This window comes from Punica granatum, unplaced genomic scaffold, assembly GCF_007655135.1.
Source record: "Punica granatum isolate Tunisia-2019 unplaced genomic scaffold, ASM765513v2 Contig00018, whole genome shotgun sequence".
In the NCBI taxonomy this organism is placed as follows: domain Eukaryota; kingdom Viridiplantae; phylum Streptophyta; class Magnoliopsida; order Myrtales; family Lythraceae; genus Punica; species Punica granatum.
The window spans coordinates 154,623-176,257 of NW_022204037.1; the positions used below are offsets into that span (position 1 = coordinate 154,623).

The 21,635-nt window shown below is 34.3% G+C and overlaps 1 long non-coding RNA gene across 2 annotated transcripts; it reads right to left on the reverse strand.

Moving 5' to 3' along the window:
• Positions 1-9,218: 9,218 nt before the first annotated feature.
• On the reverse strand, positions 9,219-11,858 carry LOC116189769. Of its 2 annotated transcripts, XR_004152479.1 has the most exons (6): positions 11,618-11,852; positions 11,105-11,486; positions 10,466-10,606; positions 9,776-9,870; positions 9,630-9,695; positions 9,317-9,530 (listed from the first exon to the last, which is right to left on the reverse strand). It is a non-coding gene; the product is annotated as an uncharacterized LOC116189769 (long non-coding RNA). The 2 variants fall into 2 exon arrangements; XR_004152478.1 differs by having other exon boundaries at positions 9,219-9,530; positions 9,776-10,606; positions 11,618-11,858.
• Positions 11,859-21,635: the final 9,777 nt, after the last annotated feature.

The following is a 21,635-nucleotide window of genomic DNA, read 5'->3' on the forward strand; positions in this document are numbered from 1 at the left end:
GGAACCGTTTTCCACAAGTGCTTGAAGGTAAGAATATAAAGTCAGAAAACACCAGAAGAATCATCAGAATTTCGATCAACCCAAACAGTTTGGGAAAGGGCTTCTCCCGCTGCCCCTTTTGACTCCCTCCCCCTCTCTCCCATATCTCCAATCAATCCCGAACGTCACTACCCACAGCCAATGCCGTGCGTGGAGCAGTCGAAGGGGAGATTGTGCTGTGGCAGCAAGAGCCCACCTTTTCTACCCCTACTCGATGATTCAAAATATTTCTTATTTTAACCAACGTATGTTGGTTCAAGCGGTTTAGCGCTTGTTCCGCATAAGTAATGTCTCCGTTTTGAGTCCTTGTGAATGTTGGAAAATTCATGCTGTGAGAGTTTTACCTCTTAGTCGACCCGGCTCGACTGGATTAGTTGGGGCCCAATTGGACTTCCGGGTACCAGGGTTCACAACGAAAAAAAAAAAATTTCTTATTTTGTTTTTTTTTCTTTTTTAATTTTAGGTTAACTTTAACAAATTGAATAGTTGCTGTTTTAAGAGTTCAAGATACCATCGTGAGTTGTTTTTACCTATATATCTATCAATATTTTGTATTTATAGGCCAAATTTCATTGGATTAGGATTATCCTCAGTAATGATTTCATTTAGGATTCTAAACATATAAGGTTTGCGTTTTCTGAAAACAAACATTTCCACTAAGCACTTTGACTACAGTTTTTTGACCTCTTTCAGAAACAAGATTATGTTTTGTTGACATAGATCTATCTAGCATATGATGAACTGACTCAAATTTTTATCCAGAATCAAAAGATGGGTCTGAAGTTGATGAAAGATCTCATGGACGAGAGACGGGCTATGCCTGAGAAACACAGAGGGGATTTCTTAGATCAAATCCTCGAAGGGATGAAGACAGAAAGCTTCCTGTCCGATGATTTTGCTGTGTTTGCAATGTTCGCGATCCTATTAGCAAGTTTCGATATAATATCTTCCAGTTTAACCCTTGCCCTCATGTTTCTCACGGAACAACCTATGGTTGTAAAAGAATTAGAGGTCCATTTTTGTGATCAATTCCGTTTTAGTAATGATGAAAGATGGCCATCTTCTCTCAGATATATAATATATTTTTTAATTTTTGTGACAGAAGGAGCATGAAGAAATACTTCGAAATAGAGAGCAGCGGGAAGGTGGGCTGACTTGGAAGGAGTACAAATCAATGAACTTCACAATGCAGGTAAATCTTATTAGCATCACGATAAATGCACTGTGAAGAAGAGTTTTGCTCACCTTAGGCCGATTAAGGCCCCACAAGCTCATGCATCTAGGAAAGTCCGTGCAAGGGGGGGACTTGAACCCAGGACTTCGTGAAGGGATAAATTGGACCAGTCATTGAAAGATTCAAATAAATTATCGGGCGTGATCGCCCTGAACTACTACATAAGATTGAGATCCAACTATATAACATTTCTCTGAGTTCTCATATTGTTGAGTCTTTAACATTTCAGGTTGTGAACGAATCATTGAGAATGTTAAACGTTGGACCAGGAATCATGAGGAAGGCTATCAGAGATATTCACGTCAATGGTAGCACATTCTACAAATAATAAGAAGTTCGGAAAAGTCGAAAACCCAGTTTAGGACTGTTATCAAAATTATCTTATGTTCGAAATTCTGAAAGTTGAGAAAATTGACACGGGATACACAATTCCTGAGGGGTGGACAATCGTGATCGCTCAATCAGCTCTTCAACTTAACCCTGAGACATATGATGATCCCCTTTCCTTCAACCCATGGCGAAGGAAGGTAAAATTACATAAAACAGTCCGAACTAGTTCATGAATTAGAAATCATGCACGAATATTTTCTTTTCCTTTTTCCTCATTTGATTTTCATACCCCTCAGAACTTAGAACCGACTGTTGTGGCAAAAAGTTTCATCCCCTTTGGCGGGGGGGCAAGAATGTGTGCTGGAGCCGACTTCACTAAGGCATTCATTGCAGTTTTTCTTCACCACCTAATCTCAAAATACAGGTGAAAATACACACGCACATATATATATGTATGTATATGGTTCTCATTAATTTGCATTATATGACTTGCGGCATTCGAGTAATGTCCAGTTAATGATCAAGTGAGTGTGATTAATGAATTTTCTTTTTCCAGTTGGGAGAAAGTCAAGGGAGGGGAGATAATCCGATCTCCAGTACTAGGGTTCGGAGATGGATTTTACATCAAGATACGTAACAAATATTACATGTAAAATATATATGAGAAGTGAAGTTAATTGATTTACTGTTTATGCAGATTACTGCCTATTGTGAACAAGGAATATGACGAATAAGTTTGATGCTTTTAGATTCTGTTGTTCATAAAACTATGCAGATGACATGTTTGTAATGATCTCGATGGTTTATGAAACTTGACTTATTGTCATGTTGAATGTGATCACGTTTCATTGTTAATGGATTATGGGCCGCTTGGTCTGTATTAAGTTGTTATGATAATATTGTCACCATTTTTGTACTCTAAATTAGTAGGGACATATCGCCCCACGTACCAAGCATATTGATGTCAAGTTTAAGTTGGCTTACATGAGACATCAACATATATTGTTCTTAGAGTAACCAATATCTGGTGTTACCTTCAATATAATTTATGAAAACTTATTTGAAGTTAACGGTGGTTCCTCAGCGCGTCCGAAATTTTCTTTGGGAGTGACGCATGATCGACTCATAATTAATCAATGATCATAGGCCTTAGATGATCCCATAAGATATAGAAAGAGGAACCTGTTTCTGTTTGAGTCGTCCGAGTTCAGCATGTATAAGATATTATATATACATCTTTGTCAAACGGAATGACAACGACAAAAAGGAAAGCTGATCGATTATCTATATCTAGGTGTTTGTTTGGGAGTGGATGTAGAGGTTTCATAATAACTTTTCCTTATAATTTTACGCATATTTAGTATTTGATGAGAGTTTTTGAAACTGCATTTTGGGTCGAAATTGCAACTATAAACGTGATTTTCTCAAGTAGTTAATAGGTGCTTATGAAATCTGCTTCTACTTATTCTATTTCAAGTATTAATAATTATTTTTTTTACTCTCAGCAGTTTTAAATTAGTTTCTTCCAAACACTTTAACTTATTTTGAAATCAGCACTTATTTTTCAGTAATTTTGTTTCAGTACTTCTCCATTAGCAACAACCCTCCCAAACCATACAATATTGTATTTCTCGATTTTTTAAAATTTTCATTTTATCCAGCAATGTATGTGGACACCTCCCATAAATACAAATTCCGCTCATACAAATAATATATGTGGAAAATGTTGTGATCTGTGAACATTATATCAATTAACACCTCTTAATTGAACGTGACATTTTGTTTTAATGGTGTCTTTCTAAAAATTAAATTAATTTTTTCCATAATTCAATTTATTTTAATTCTCCTATACAAAAGCTTATATTTTTAGAGAATTGAAAATAAAATTTTCATTTAAATAATCAATGTTTCCTTTTCTCATGCATAATCTATATTTAATTTTAATGATTTATTTTTAAACTAATACTATGCGATTGTATAATGTATATCTTAACATGAAAGTTATGCTTAAACAATTTCTTTCAATTAAAGGTACATAGCATCACAAATATTGTAACATATGCACAATTTACTGTATATTTTTCAAACAAGCTTAAATATTAATTTTATCGAACTTAAAATATATTTTATATAACCAATTGCAAATATTATAATTGAATCGTACATTAGAGTGACTGAAGCTGTAAGTTAACATTTTCTTAAGTTCAATCAATCTTACTGGATCCAGCGATACTAATATGAAACTAAATGATATCACTTCATGTAAACAAAATAAATAAATATATGTTTGATTGATTATTTGAAAATAAATTGAACTGACTCCGCCAATGTGTATATTATTTAATTATGATTTCTCCTTTTACGAGTACTTATCAGATGACAGAACCAATTTCTTAATCCAATTAGATGGTTTCGTATACTATAAAACTCTGGATATATCTTGATATATGAAATTAACAACAAATATAAACAAGATAGATTTAGCAAATATAATATATAGGAATATTTTCCAACTTTTCACTAAATGGAATTTGGTAGATAAGTTTTTGAGTTTAGATTATGGATAAAATTAATTAGCTGAAAGAGAGAATAGTTTTAATAGAACTTTAGTTTGAAATAAAATTACACAGTGGATGTGAATTTATGCTTATTTCATCTGAAAAATAAGTTTTCAAAATGAAAGCAACAAATAAGTTGTTCGGATGGAAAATAAGTTTTATAAGAGGTTAATCAAGTAATTACAGATTAAAAAAAGATGTCTTTTCAGGTTAAAAATAAATTTTACAAGAGATTAGTCGAATTAATCATTTTAAAACTTATTTTCAGTATATATTTTTCTTATTGACTTCAACATCTCATGGATGTACCATCTCTTTAAAAATCGTTAAAATGTATATTATCCTTTCACTAATTTATTTAAATAATTTTTGAAATTATTAATTTTTTTGGTTAAAATGTCTGAGTGTTAGTATCGTTACTTAGTATGTTTCAATATAGTTTTCAGTTTCCATATTTTTAATAAAAGACAACCCTCTCACATGCAACACGCGTGAATTTAATCTAGTTAGATGCATGTCATGCGTTGCGCGTGGTACAAGTTCTCAAAAGCTAAAACTACCTTTGATCACGATAATCTTTCTGAATATGATAATATCATTGAGGTAACATTTTATTTTCATGTTCCGTAGGTCATATTTGATTTTGGTGCAAAGCTTTTCTGTGGATTTGGACCGGAGAAAAACACAAGCGAAACGTTCAATTTCCTTAACCAAGATTTAATGTATTTTCCGCTAAACATCCCAGGAGCCACTTTCTACAAGTGCTTGAAGGTAAGAATTAATTCATGAAATAAGTACCAGAATGATCACCAGATCTTTGATCTAAATAAGGTTCGTGCATTTTGAAAACACACCCTTTCAGTAAACAATTGAAAAGAGTTGTCTGAACTAATTTGGACACAAGACCATTTATTTTAGATGTCTGACTTAAATTTTTGTCCCGATTCAAAAGATGGCAATGAAGCTGATGAAGGATCTCATAGTCATGGATGATGAGCTTTATTCACAAAGTCATGGATGATGAGCTATGCATCCAAGGAAGTATCTGAAGGAGATATTTGAAGTCATTGTTCAGATCTTAGATTTCAAGTTACAAAGTTAACAAATCATTGCGAATGTTAAATGCTGGACCAGGAATCATGAGGAGGGCCATCGGAGACATTCACGTTAATGGTGACACATTATATATAAATGGAAATATAAGTTTGGAAATGTCGGAGATGCTGTACATGTGAGATTGTTATCAACAAATTATCTTCTGTTTGAAATCCTAATATTCGAGAAATTGAAAGAAGATATACAATTCCTGAAGGATGAACAATCTTGGTCATGCCAACAGCTCTACATCGATCTGAATCCTTAGACATCAGATGATCCACTTTCCTTCAATCCATGGCGATGGAAAGTAATATTCCACAAGGGAACCGAACTTCTCACTGAATTAATAATCATGCACAGACTTTTCACTTTTTCTCCCCATTTAATTTTCATGCACCACAGGATTTAAATCCGACTGATGGATCGAAAAATTTCATCCCCTTCATGTCTTGATATCGGATTACAGGTGATCTTATACATACACATACATAGTTCACATTTGCGGCATAAATTGTGGAATTCGAGCGAGATGTTTGTCAAAGATCAATTAGAAAGATTTACAAAATTTTTTTTTCAAAAATTCATGCTAAGAGAACTTTACCCCTTAATGGGCCAACTCAACTTAAATTGGATTAGTCAGGACTCATTGGGTTTCTGGATACCAACGTATATGTACCGAATAGAAAATTTTCTATTTTCGCAGGTGGAAGAAAGTAAAAGAAGGGGAGATTGCTTGATCTCCAATATTAGTTTTTGAAGAAGGGTTTGACATCTAGATACGTAACAAAAATCATATATAGTGAAGTTTGTTTGTTATTCATACTATTGCCTATTTAAAACGAGTCATATGTACGAACAAGGAATAGTTATTAATGGAATATTTTGGGACAAAATTGAAACTATACTCAAAGTGTTAGCGCAAGGGAATTATACTTCCGTATATTTTGTGAGTAGGTCACTAGATTGTATATTCGAATCCCTTATTGCTCACGTAGTTGTTGGTGAGGCCACCCACATATGAACTTGCACATGGACTGACCTAGATCCATGGATTTGTGGGGGGGTGTTCATGGCCCCGGAGAGAAGAAACTTCTCATTATTAAAAATAAAATCAAACTTTATTATTTTAGGTGTAATTTACTCTATATTGAATTATGCAAATATTTTCTCAAATTGAACAGAAGAATTTGGAAAAATAATAATCTACCGTCCGCCATTTCCTTCCAAGTATTTCCTTCCATTCAAATACACAGTATTCAATTGATATAGTTATGATTTTGTGGAAATATCAAACACCGTCACAATAGTTTCGTGTATTGCGATAACTATGGTTACTTATAACTATTTTGTTTGTTCTTTCTCAATCACCATGTCATCATGAAATAGAATAATTCAAGAATTAAAAATCTATTAAAACGCTTTATGTTTATGTTGCAATTCATTAAGGCATAAAACCGAATTGAAATACGAAAATTGTGTAATAATGAGAAAGTGGACACAGTGATCATATATATTATCTTTTAGAGAAGCATCAGTCTATGGTACTTACAATTCAGTCCGCCTTCCATTTTGTTTTTCGGTGGAAGTCTCATCTTCATTTGGCATTTATCTCCAGATTCTCGACAAATTGAAAAGGGGAAAAAAAAAAGAACAACAAAGAAGAATGAAAAGACTTTATCTGCTCGACGGTTATAACTCTTCCCTCCCTGTCTCTATGTATTTAAAAAGATGAGGCAATTCTTGCTAATGCAACAATATGAATCAACCCCTTCTATCGATATGTCTTCCAACTCCACTGGAAATTGTAGACGGATGTCCCAAGCATGAACCGTGAACCACCAATTCTCAACCCCTGAGGATGAATAACCGCAAAAATGTTGTTTAGTGGGGAGCGGTGAAGAAGGAACAGATCAAGGTGGAAAGAAACATGACAATCTGTATAGGGGAAGGGGGAGACTCAGAGGGAGCACGGACCGGGAGAAGTGCAGTGAGAGGGGCATTCCATTTTAAACACGTTGGTGGAGATTCATAAAATCCTATTCCTGCAAATTTCCATTCTTCGCGGCAGAGGAATGCCTCTGTCTTGAGGAGATAGCCAAGCAACGGGATGAAGGTACGAACTACTATTTAAAAAAAACTCCGATAACAGGATCGCCATATATGGAGAGTGGTAGAAGAGAAAAAGTGGATGCATGATGGAGGCGGCGATGGCCAAATCAGTATGTTGGGGCAGGGCAAGAGCAGGAGCAGGGGAGGGGTAGGATGTTTGCCCTTGTCTCAGCGTTATAGCATTTAGGGGTTTGTGGGGTTGGGGGCGGTTTTTGTGGCGAGAAAGAATTAGCCAAACACAGTCCTACTTGTGTAGTGCCTAATAAATTATTTAATAAATTTGAGCATATTGAGGTCTAGTGCAGTATTAACATAAATTGAACAAAATTATATGTTATGCAAAAACAAGAAACACCATTATTAAAATCAATTTTTGAATAGGCAAGTTGATAATAGAAATGTAATTAAATTTAATATTTGTACAAAAGATAGAGAATTGCTAAACTGCGTTGAGATAATTGCAGAAATCATTTTATGCATGCCGACTCTCTCTCTCTATATATATGTACAGAATTGGAGGATATCGAAGAGCAAATATTTTCGAAGGAAATTTGATTATCGTATAAAGAAAATATTCAAAAAAATTACGTCAGATATAAATATGCATGGTGAAATAGAAAAGATAAGAGTTAGGGACTCCTGGAGAAAGGAAATGAAGAGAATGAAGAGGAAGAAAAGAGCATACTTTTTAATTTGTATTACTTTATCCATGCAATCTATGTATATTTGATTGCCCCTATTTTTTGTGGGCAGGGCTCCTCGCAAAACACTACCTAGTCTCCATATTGCGAAGCTTCAATGGCACAACAAAGTTGAAGAGACAAGCATTGTGCAAAACCCAAACTTAACCCAAAATGTGGCAGCATATTTTGTATTTACGGCAATTATTGGTGGAAATGCAACGAAAGATTGTGCCTCTATTTCTTATATGAAAATAGCGTGACTATTTATTATTCATTAATAATTTTACTTTCACAAAAAATAAGTTTATTTTCGTTTCTCGTCAATGGCAAAAAGGTGTAATTGTGATTGCCATTGATGTTTCTTGGCTCTCGTGTCTTTCATGGTTATTATGTTTCTCCCAATACAAAAAAAAAAAAATAGAAAGAAAGGTCCTGACCCAAAAAGGAGAAAATATTTTTTATTTTGGGTTAATGAAAATCAAAATCTCCGCAAAAAAAAATAAAAAATAAAAAATATTCTTAGCTAATTTATTGGGGTTAGAAAGTAAGAAAATGTCAATTTATATCGACATATTTAGCTCCCTTTGCTTCTACAAGTGACTGTTAACTCCTTTTGTTTTCTTCATATATGTGCTTCATTATCTAAACTTTTTTAGATAAATGCTGCATCTCTATTACTCAATTTTGGCAAAATTTATAACAACAAAAGAAATTCCTACTGAGTATATATATATATATATATATATATATTATCTGCTGAAAAAAGTTTATAGGCCGGAAAGAGATACGACCTTACAGAACCATATTGTAGCAAGAAATTTTCTCGACAAGATTGTAGCAAGAAATTTTATCAACAAGCTCAACAAATCAATCGTTCCTGTGAATATATGGACGAGATCAAAAAGCAAATCTTTCTTTAAGTCAACAATAATATAGAGATCAAATTGCACAAGTAATACCGGCCGAATGCTAGCGCAAATCCAACTATTACTAAAGAACAAGAACTCAAAGTAAGTCAACTTGCGAAATCTATAATATAATATGTTTAATTATTTTAGAATACAAGTAAACTCAAATGCTTGTTCTGGCCAAGAATATAGAGTGAACAAAGAACTATAGAAAAAATGAAAAAAAATTCTTCAACATTCATTCGTTCGCTCACAATAATAGTTATTAAGTAATAATATAGAAAATAAAAAGAAAAATTTTATGATCGAATTACATATCCATGACCTTCAATAACATAATTGGATTCGAATAAGGTCTGGAAGAACTAATTTCAGAACTGGTGTTATTGCCCTAAAAAATATCATCCAAGTACCATCTCCTGAAATATATAAATCTAAACAATTATCTCCTTATACTATGAGAGAATCCTTGCTCGCCCATCCTTGCATTATCGCCTAATTAGATAGAGAGGTCTTCATTTAAATCTGGAATTGTGATCAAATGATGGACTCTGCTACTATCATCTAAGACCTGAAAAGTTCTCACATTAGCATATATTATATTCAAATTGTTATTTTTTCTTACAATCATTTACAGGAAAAGAAAAAAGTAAAAATGTTCTAACTTTACCTGACTTCCGGAATTCATACCGAGGGGGCTATTTCCATGCATTACAGTGGTGTTATACTGCATGTTCTACAATAAAGTAGCACAAGTTATTAAGACTAATAATAGTTACTATAAAATTACTAAGGTATAATGAAACATGTAAACACCTTATTCAAGTATCTTGACCTCATAGGATCCATAGAAATGGTTGCATTTATCGGCAGCTCTAGAGTCAAGGGATTATTGTGATTCGCTGAATAATCTAAATATTTAAAAGGTTAGTCGAGTACAATAAGTTGATCATATGTAAAGCAAAAACATAAAAAGAAAAGGCTTTGTTATTCTAGACTCATCATCCACTTGCAATGAGTAATAAACATTATTTCCTTGATTCTGTAAGCTAATGAAATGGTCCATGACATTTTGACAATCTCCTGCACTAAATGCCTCTCTTCTTTTTTATTGTAAGAAATTATGACAGTCTCTTAAGGTGAAACTAATGTTCTTAGACCCTCCAGACTCATTCTTAAGGTAGGAAAATGCCCTTGTAGCTCTAATACCCGCTTGTGCCATAGAACTAAGAACACTTTGACTTGTTTCAGTTATCTTCCTACACGATCTCATTAGATTTTTTTGACTATCATTAATAAATGGGTGATTATGTGTACAGAAATTCTCAATCAATTCCCATATTCCATTCTCAATTTTGAATTTCACGTAAGCTCCACATCCACATCTCTTTATAGTCCTTTCATATTTTCGATCTTGCTCAAAAGAATCCTCAGGTCCAAACCCTTGACAGCTACACAAAAAAATGCAAGTTCGCAGTTCACCGGTGCGATTGTAGTATTTCTTACCTTTGCGAATGCTGAATCCCTTATTGAAGGCATACAAATTGTATGCATTGTAAGCCTCTTCCTCGCTATTAAAAATCTGACTGACTAGTAATTCCAAGTCCTTATTCGCTTCTCGTACAATAACGCTTGGAGTTGAGTCTTCTACATTTGCCAAAGAAATAAAATCCAAGATATAAATCATATAGATACTTAATGGTCATTAGTAGAGAAAACACAAGAAAGATAAGGAGAATCATACCCATCAGTGAAACAAGATGATCTTCAAAATTACATAACTTTTCCCTTAAAAATGATAAGAGCTTAAATGCAAAGGAAATATGTTCATCCATGAAATGCAAATTGGATAGTAAACATGAGTGAAGAGAACAAATTGCAAGAACTACTTATAGGCAATGCATGTCTCTAAATAATTATTGCACAATTAGTATCTGCAAATTCAATAGTTTTGGCACAAAAATCTCAATTAAAAACAGTGCATCAATCCCTTCCCAAATGATCTCGATACATTTTGTCAATATAGAAATTCAAGATGGCATGCCATATGAGATAATTTATCAATGGAGAAAGAATTATAAGAATGAAATTTCAAAGAAAAATGGAAAGAATAGACGTCAGTATCTTCATGCAAATTTCTCTTACTTGCTCAATTTTGGTCTTCACTTTGAGGACTGCGTTAACCTGGGAAAAAAACCTCAGACAAATTAGAATAGCTAAGAAAGGGAAGAATCAAGAACAAAATCAACAAAATAAGAGGGAGATAACGTAATTTCATATCTCTAATTTGCAGAAATTTTGATTTTCATTAACCCAAAAAAAAAAAAAGAAACACGTTGCAAAATTGAAGAACTTCCCTCTTCCTGCAAGCTCTGCTACTTATTCACTTCCCCTAAAAGACCAGATTTCTTCATCTTCTTCTCCTTGGCTGCATTTCTTCTCTTTTGAACAATGTCAATTAACCAATTAAATTAGCCCTCGTAGCCAGAACAGACCCAACTACACTTCCTTGCTGCCTTTCTGCTTCCTGGAAATTCAGCCCACCAATAAATAAACCGGTGAACAAGAAAAATGAGAGGAGGCTGACTAGCCCAGTTGGTATTAGGCAAAATCAAGCAAAATTTCAAAGAGAAATGAGGTCTCCGAGGAGATGATGACCGATTTCCATGGAGACCGACAAGATGGTGTTCGAATTTTCCATCAAGGGAGGCGAGATAGAACAGACTAGGTACGGAGAGGAGGATGATGGAAGACACGATGGAAATGGCGGTCGATTTCCACGGAGCCGGCGAGATGGCGTCCGAATTTTCTAGAGAGAGAGAGAGAGAAGACTGGAGGAGAGAATAAACAATGGAGATGTAGAGGAGAGAGGAGAACAGAAGATGAAGGAAAAAGGAAGGATTTTTTTTCCTGGAAAGAGGACAAACGTTAGGTTAACACTGTTAAATGCTAGAGAGTGATGAGGGCCCACACGAATGATTTGGCAAATTTTTATTGGTATTTCCTCACCAGCTAGATTGATGTGCTGATGAGGTAGGACTACCTAATATTTTCTCCCCTAAAAGTGATGGAAGAACTGCTTATATATGAAAGGTAGCGGTTATAGGGCATTAAGTGTTAAAATTAATGTTAAGGGCATTTAAGTAATTTCAATAAAATTAGAATGGTATTTAAGGAATATCAATAAAATTATAAGGGTATTTTTAGAAGTGAAATGTGGCGAATGGTGAGTTTCACCCTTTTATAATTGGTATAGAATATAATAATAATAGATTAACCAAAAAAATAGATAGCTCTAAACTCTTAGGTGGTGTTTAGTATGTGACAATTTATGTGGATTCTCAGAAAAGTTGATTTAAATATCATGGGCCCACATGATTTCCATATTTAGTTTGGACATGGTAATCTACATTTTTACTCTCACATTCTGAAAAATTCAGAAATGACGATATCATTGTTTGTTGCGTGATCGATCATACCATATAAATTAGTTTTCCAATATTCAATTGCCTATGTTGACTATAAATAAATCAAATTTGGGGCCCAATCTATCACAATAGCTCATAGCTACCATTAGAATATATATGTTTCTGAGCGTTTATGTCATGATCTCTTATGATTTCTTTCAGGGTTTATATATTTTAATGGTAGCACGTCTCGTGTGGCTGGATATTGTATTGTTAAATTAAAGAAGTCAAATTTGGGTTCATTACGTAAAAGAGGCAATCACTCTCGGCTTATAACTAAGAGAGGTATGCGGAGTTCAATTATCGTTAATGGAATTCTTTTGTGTCCTCTGCACGACTTTTTTTTATATATTTCTACAAGGCTTGTGAATCTCGTTTGCGATAAACTAGGACAGCTCCAGAGAAGAAGAGCGGCTTTCATGCCATATATATAATATGTAATAATATATGGACGGTTCAGGTTCGACACAGTTATCATGAAGGGAATGTCTGTGCGGATTGATTGACGAATCAAGCTCTCCTTCTTCCGCTAGGCTGCCACTTCTAAGGCTGTACGCCTTACTTATCTTACCAAAAAGAATGTGTTTACACCCATTTTCGCATCTAGCGGTAATTGCAGAACTCGTGAGACATGTGACGAGTAATTGGGCTTAATTGATATATTCGAGCCTAAATTAGGAGGCCCACACTGTGCTTAATTGAGCGACAAGAGCGCAAGCAAGGAGGTTAGCCCGCGATTGAAGGCCTTTATTTCTTATTGAAAGGCCTGAGTATCCAAAAGGGAGACAACAAGTTCTAACTAAAGAAAGAATGATAATCTTCAGCTTACACCAAAGAAAGTATGATCATTCAATTCTTTTTCCTTGTTTGATCATTCATAATTCAATCAAAACTTCTTGAATTGGCTAAAATCTCGAGGACAATTTCTTTGATTCTTCAATTTCGATGGAATCAGAACAGTTCCCTTCATTCTTATACTACTACTACATTTGTACTGTATCAAAATAAGCTGGATTCAAATATTTCTTATTATTGATTCCTGCCCAAAACAAAGAATTTGAGTAAAAGATCATATCTTTTTTTTTATTTAATGAGTTTTTTAATTGTAATGAGTCTTTTTTTTATGTTACTTCGTGCTGCGCAATTCCTCTATTTGTGGGATCGTTTTCTCATGAGAGGTAATGAAAAGAATTACAGAATGTTACCATGGATTAAGGTTTACCTCTCAAGAGAAAGACTCCTTACTTCCTTTTAGATCCTAGAAGGTTACCGTGGATTAAGGTTTGTGTACTCTATAAGAGGGCATAAAATCCAGTGGCACTACTAGATACCTAAACTACTATTCTCATTAGCAATTACTCCTGACATGCAATTTAGCTTTGAAGTCATGGGGACGATGAAAGTTGGAATATAATTTACCGTAGATGCAACACTTCGACCTGCAACTCTTTTATGGTAGTTGTTGGATTCTAACTCAGCTATTTTTGCTTTCATTGACTTTTTCTTTCCACGGATTAACAGGGCGAAAGCCCAAACAAAATTAATGAATACAATAGCAGAGTATGGAAGCCCTAGAAATATCTCCTTGTAACCAAGGACCTAGGCCAGGTGAAAACACAGGGGCAAAGAAACAACATTTCGTGCAACACATGAATTGCCTTCCCTAAAATTATGAACTAACGTCACCTCCCAATCCCATGCAATAAACCGCGAGTCTCCTATGGAAGGGGACGAAGTAGTGGCTCCCCCGCTTCATGACAAGAGAGTAATACCTTGATAACCTCATAGTCGACTTCTAATATTAGCTTCTGACACCCCATGGACCAAGTAACTTGAAGACCTGAACGTCCAGCCCATAGCTCGGCTAGTGACACGATGTAGTAAAGCCGACGTTTTGCATAAAGCCTATCACCTAGTTTCCATTAGAATCCCTGATAATCAGATGCCAACGTTTCTCCATGACCGGAGAGGATCTACGGTCCAAGTCTGAAGTCCTGCTGAATCCAAAAGCAGACGAAGAATACAACCCGCTTCATCTGACGGTCATCTAAAATTACTTTGGAACAAACTCCTTATTCCTCCAATTCCCGAAAGCAACCGGCAACCAATAGCGAATATTACCAGCCCATCTCGGCGGGTCCCCAACCCGAAGATTAGAGGACAGCCAATCATGAAGAGACTGATGAAAGAAAAGAGGCTTAATGATGACGAAACTAACCTGGGCCACACCACCCTCGTATAAGGACAATCTCTATAACTATATGGAGGGTTGATATGGCAGAAGACCTGGTAAGTCGGTACCTGAAAAAAAATAGGTTATGACAGCCCTATTTTGAAGGAAATGGCATCCGGATCAAAACTCACCGTTTCGCCGTGATTTTTCGATATTTAAAGCAAATTTCATCGTTTAGGGCCTCAAACAGGCAATTTATGTTAATTAGGGTGTTTTTGTAATTTTTGGAAAGTTTAGTTCTTTTTATGAAATTCAGGTTTATTAATATCCTATTTAAGCTTTCTGTAAGCCCTAGGGCAGAGGGAGTCGTCTTTTCAGATTATCAATAAAATTCAGAGCTTTCTTACTTTGTCCAATCTCTGATCGATTCGAATTTGATGCATATTTCCTGGTATTCGTAGAATCAACAGGTATAGAAGGTCGTAGTTCCGGTATTCGTACACGAATCAACGGGTCTGTGACGGTTACTCGCGGTGTACGCTGCGTCAGTTGGTATCAGAGCTGTGTTCGTTCTTGGATCAACGATGCCGCCTAGGAGGAGGGATCATGTGGAAGATGTTTATGACCGAGATAATCTGCGACATCTGGAGCAGAGGCTGGATCAGCTGGATCAGAGAAATCAGCAGAGGGATCATGGTTGCGGCTTCATACAATGCACCCCTCTCTAGTGAAAGCATGTCCATTAGATCACAGCGATGTCCATTTCATACCCGATTGTTTGATTGGCTTGTCCTAATAAAGGAAGAATACTCTGCATCTAGAAAGCACAACCATAATGTTTTAATGTTAAATTATGCCTAAGTACAATGTCGCAATATATATATAGGTTTAACAGTTGTATATAGAAAAAAACAAAGTATAAAGAGACTTTTAAAAGTGCAACTTGTGTACCCATAGATTCCCTATTTGGGCAACGAAAGAAGCCACCCTGGTATTTATTGGCTCTTTGAGTTAATTGTGTTATGTATAAGACACGCTCCTCGAACATGAAGGAAACAAATAATGATGAAAATGAACTTAAAAGCATTCAAATAATCAACTCGAGATGTCGTAAACCAAAACTAAGTATTTCCTAGTCTTCAAAAGAGAAGGGATATGAGCATAAATAAGATGCGGTCATCAACAAATCATGAAGAAGGGATTTGAGACTGCTAAATATTAGAATAAGCCAATATACAATTGATTCTAGTGTCATGTTTATTGGCATCTAAGAATTTTCATTAACTAATATTGAGTTATACTTCCTTTCGAATTACAGAAACTTTAAAATCTACGAGAAGTTTCGGAGAGAATTAAATCCACAATAAATTTCAAAGAAGAACATCACTATATGCTGAGTCCACTCTACGTTGCAATAGAGAAAACATATCGAAAACAAACTTGTCCCACTAAGTTCTAATAAATTTGTACTCTTTTGCAAAGTGCTATAAGGAAAATAATTAATTTCAAAATCTATAAGGGAAAATCAGCGCCTAACGAACTCAAAAGTATGAATTTAACTGCACTAATCTTGATAAAAAGACTTGTAAGAACTCGATTTGAATGATTTCATTCCTTTTACTGTCCTATTTTATAATTGGGAAAGCTGCTACTTGTCCCAAAAACATAATGAGGTTACAAAGACTTCTGTACCGATCACTGATAGTGGCTTGGCATACGAAGATCAACTGAAAGGGAAATCACTGAATTTGAAGTTTCAAACAAGTAATAAACAAGTAAATGACCTAAAAATAAACTAAGGTACATCTGTCCAAGTCGAGATTATTCTCAGATTCAACCAATAAATTGAGGTACATGCATTAAAAAAAATAAAAATTGCACCAAAAATTATGAACTTTGATTAGCATGAACTATTTTGGCTGACGTGGCAAACAAAATGTTAATATGCCATTAAAAATTCAAAAATAATATAATAAAATGGAAAAAATGGAAAAAAAAATCAGAAAATGAAAAAAAATCATCAAATTATAGACAATAAATAAATTTTATAAAATATAAATAAAATCGGATCAAACAAAAATAAAATCAATAATCAACATAAGTAAAATTATTGAAAAATCAGAAAATTTTAGAAATGTTAAAAATACAAACTTTTAAAAATTAAATTTTAGAAAAATTAAGAAAAGTTAAGGAAAAAATTTATAGAAAATAAAAAATTAAAAGAATCTAAAAACATTGAGAAAATAAAAAATAAAAAACTACTTTAGAAAACTAATACTAAAAATTTAAGGAAAAAAAAGAGAAATTCAAGGGAAGATAAAATGAAATCCATGAAAAAAAAACATGGTTAGAGAGGAAAGTATAATGATTGGGTAATTGTTCCCATTTGATTTTTAAGATTAATTAAAGTACATGTTGAATATTTAAGTTAAATTTTTGCTTTAAATTTTCAGAAAGAGCTTTTTAATTTTAAAATTTTAACTTATTATACCTACGTTTAACCAAAATGACCATTCCATGATCAATATGCCTATTTCACTATTTACCACACCACTCACGTTCTATTGGGTTAATCTTGTATGTAAAACTCTCAACTTCTAAGGAAACATGTTAGACTTTATTGAGGAGGAGGGACCCGACGTGACTTTCAAAATAGTTGTGTACCCCCCCAATAATCGTGTAAGCTATAGTCTGAGGGGGAAATATTTTCTGATAAAGTTGCGTTGGCTCAATTGGCCTCATGAGAACAATTATCCAATCGATTCATATTCATCTTTACGTATCAGGTTGGTTACTCTCTATTTAGTCATTTTTTAAAATTTTTCCTAAATTTTAATTCGTTTTTCATTGATTTTTTCTTACTTCTTTTGGAACTTTTATTTTCTGAAAATTATTTTTTAAAAAGTTTCTAATTTTTTCCATTTTTCTTAAATTCTTCTTAATTTTTTGTAAATTTTATTTTTAATTTCATATTTCGTCTGAATTTTTAACATTTTCCTCAGTTTTCTAATTTTCTCTGAATTTTTTTATTTTCTCCTGAATTTTTATTTTTTATTTTCTGAACTTTATTTTTAAATTTTACATTTGATCTATTTTTTTGGAATATTTATAAAATTTACTGGGTTTTCTATAATTTTTCTGAATTGTTTAGATTTTTTTTTAATTTCTTAAGCATTTTAGATTATTTTTGAATTCTTTTAGTGCCATGTCGGCATTTCATTTGCACGTCAACAAAAATTAGCCAAAAAGGTGACGTATGCTAGATTTGGGAAGAAAATGAAAGTTGATGTATTTTTTAGAGAAAAAAATAGTTCATGCTAGATTTAGGAAAACATGCAAAGTTTGAGATTTTTGGTGTAATTTTCCCTAAAAGAAAGGGTAAATTGTACTGGTGGTCCAAAAAGTTTTACAAATATTTCAATATAATATAAAGTTTTTTTTTGCTACTTGATGGTGCAAAATGTTTCAAAGTTGTTTCAGTATAGTACAAACCATCATCTCGCCATTGATGCCGTCAAGCCGTCATTTACAAGATTTGTAAATTTTGTACTATCATGTAACTTACGTAAAATATTTTGTAGTATTAAGTTACAATTTCAAAACATTTTACATCATCATGTAACGTCTCATAAAAATCGATTTTGTACCATCAGCGTCGACTTGACGGCGTCAATGGTAAGATGACGGTTTGTACTATACTGGAACAACTTTGAAACATTTTGTACTGTTAAGTAGCAAAAAAAAATTATACCATATTAAAATATTTATAAAATTTTTTGGACCACCAGTACAATTTATCCTAAAAGGAAAAGTAAATCAGTGATTGTATGACCCAAATATAAAATGAAAAAGAAAAAATCTAATAGGTAATCAACTTAAGTTGGAATTTGAAGTGTACTCCACACGCACAAATAAATCACTGATTCTTTGACCAAAGATGTACAATTCCAAGTTTGGCTACTGTCAGTCAATTTTAGAGTCAAGTCAGTCAATGTTAGAGTCAAGTCAGTCAATTTTAGAGTCAAGTCCACGCCCTTTTTCTGCATTCCAAGACAATGGCATAGCAATTCGAACAAGTTTCATATCAGTTGTCACCAATTAATAGGGTCAAGGTAATAATAATCTTCTCTTCGACCCCTTCGACGGGGGGACGCTCTTTTTCTACATTACCAGACAGCGTAGCAAATCAAATAAGACATTTCATATCAGATGTCACCAATTAAGAGGGCCAAGGTAATAATCTTCTCTTTTCTGTTCCTTGACAACGGTGATTTCCGGCCGGGCACGTGTGGTCCGTTATATTTTCACAGGAATGTTTATATACTTTCCGTCCAGGTTTGACAATGACACCCCCAACTTGTGTTCTCATACTCCCTTGAAAATTAGAAAGGCTTCTACGTACCTTCGGAATTCCGATGTGCATGGATTCTTCAAAGGCTGGTGGTCGCTCTTTCTGTCTATATCTCACTGTGAACTTGGTACTCGGCACGAGGCAAAGGAAGTCAAATAAGGGGTTAAAGGCCCAATTTGACCCTCCGATACTTAAATCACTTGCTAAAAATGAATTCGTTTTGAGATTAGACCGCATGTATATTTGAATCGTCGTTGCCGTTTTAATGTGTCCTTGACAGAACACACGACTGAGTCAATTACTTGCCCTCCCTAGTTAGTTCTTTCAAGGGATTATTCCTCCTATCCATATCATGCATGAGATTAAATAAAAATAATTCTTCCGTTATATTGAAGTGTGCACGTGGCACATAGTCAAGACCAAATTAATTTTTTGGCGTGCCGCGGAAGATGCTAATAAGTTTCCTAAGCAAAAGTTTGCCCTTCGAAAATTGTATTATCGCGGAACGTTGTACCAATCCTGATGAAAGAGAGAGAGAAAAAAAAAAGTTCGAATCTCATGGATTGTCCTCTTTGTGAAGACTTGGCTTCTCACTTTCAACTGAGGTCTCTAATTGTCAACGGCAAATTTCAAAGGAAGGTTTGGACTGCAATATCATATGCTATCATATGATCTATTAGGTTATCTAGGAATGATGCAAATCTTCAATGCCAAGGATATTGTCTTCGACGATCTTGTGGAGACTATCTTCTCTCGGTTATCAACATGTTGTTGAGGCCAAACGTTCTGATACCACTTGTTGGGATCTGGAATTACCACACACAGGATTTTTAATAAAGCACAGGAAGGACGCCAAGATATATCGTGGGAAATCTTCATAATGCAGAAGAAAATACCACAGAGACTCATGGTAGGGATTCTACCATGTAAACATTACATAGACACGGTCACTTATCAGACCCAACAGTAATTGGAAGACTACGAACATTTCTCTTCGGGGACTCAACCCTCGTCTTACTCCCCGAGACCCTTAACACCCCAAAAGATCCAATACCCAATTACTCAACCCCCTTTACCCGTACTCTCTCAATAGGGAACAAAATCTTACAAATTCCTCTCACTGCACAAACACTCCCACCCTTTCTTCACACTCTCTCTGTCTCTTATGAGACCTTTGAGCTTCTCTTGGTGTGCCTTGAGATATTTTCAGATTAAATTTATATATCAACAAGGATTTATTGCACAACATATCCTAACGTTGACGGATATTTTTAGATTTATCCCGACGTCATTTTTTTACCTGAGATATCCTAACGTTGTTATTTTTGTTTCACCAACTATCCCCTAGGCTAGATGGTGACATCAAATTAGTAACGTTAGAATACCTCAGGCAAAAAATCGACGTTGACATGAAACTAAGAACATTTGTCAATGTTAGGCTATATGGTGCAATATACTCTATCAACAATTATTAAAATATATGAACGCTGATCTGCAGAGTTCTTTAGAAGGGGATACGTAGATGGTCAAATAATAAGGAGATTTGTCCGCCAATCCTTTGGTCTACACACCCCCCATTGCTTGGCTCAAATGGAACATTGATGGCTCTTCATTCTATGGGCTATATTACTTGCATTTTCTCATCTTCTACAGGCATTATTGGTTCTAATCTTGCTGAATTGCTTGCCATAAGGAAAGCGCTTCAATTTTCTGCTTCAAATTCCTCGCTTTTGGGATGTTGTCTCATCATTAAATCTGACTCTAGAATGTTATCTCTTGAATCAATAAGTCTTTTGGTTCCCCGTGGAAAAATCAGAGTATTCTCATCGACATCCAACTCTCTTGCCTTTCCTTTGGTCTATTTAGGTACTAAAACATTCTGCGAGGAGTGGAATTCTTTTGCGGACTACCTATCCAAATCGGGAGTAAGCAGACCTACAGACTTTGTTACTTGGCTGTGATGTTTGCCTTCTACTCCTTCTAATTGTTTGTTTTACTTTTTGTTTTCTTCTTTCTATCTGTATCTTTGCTTCAGTTCATTTTCTTGGACATGGTTTGCCATTTGGGATCTTCGTAACTATATTTTGTACCTTCATTTTACTTTTCTGATGAAGTTTTTCATGAGTTATTAAAAAGATAAAAGAGATATGGGTTGTTGTACAGCAAACGGGTACTATAGAAGTAATTCATCATAGTAATTACATAAAAGTATTCATTATCACGTAATAACGTGTGTAACCCACTCTGATACCATGTAAAATTCTCACTGGACTTATAAGTGATTGAGCCATCTTCAATTCAAAAGTTTGAGCTTCTAGGTTGTGATACCCAATCTCTTATAAACCCGTTGGATCTTCTTAATTTTTCCATGCGGGATATAAACCCTCAACAATGTTCTTTAAACAGGATGATGATGTGGACATAACAGAAATTGGCTAGTAATTTGGATTAAATGTGTATAACACAAACTAAACATTTCGAACTTTTGTAGCTAAACTGATCTGGTTAGAACTCGATTCAAATTTAGCATGGATTTCTGCTATAATTACTTGGACGTAATGTATATAAATGAAAACAAAGTACAAGCTCAATTCTCACGCCGTCACATCATCAAAAATAAGAAATGAATCTCTTTCGCTTTGTCACGTCATCGTTTATGTATTAAGGAATTTTTTTTATCATTAA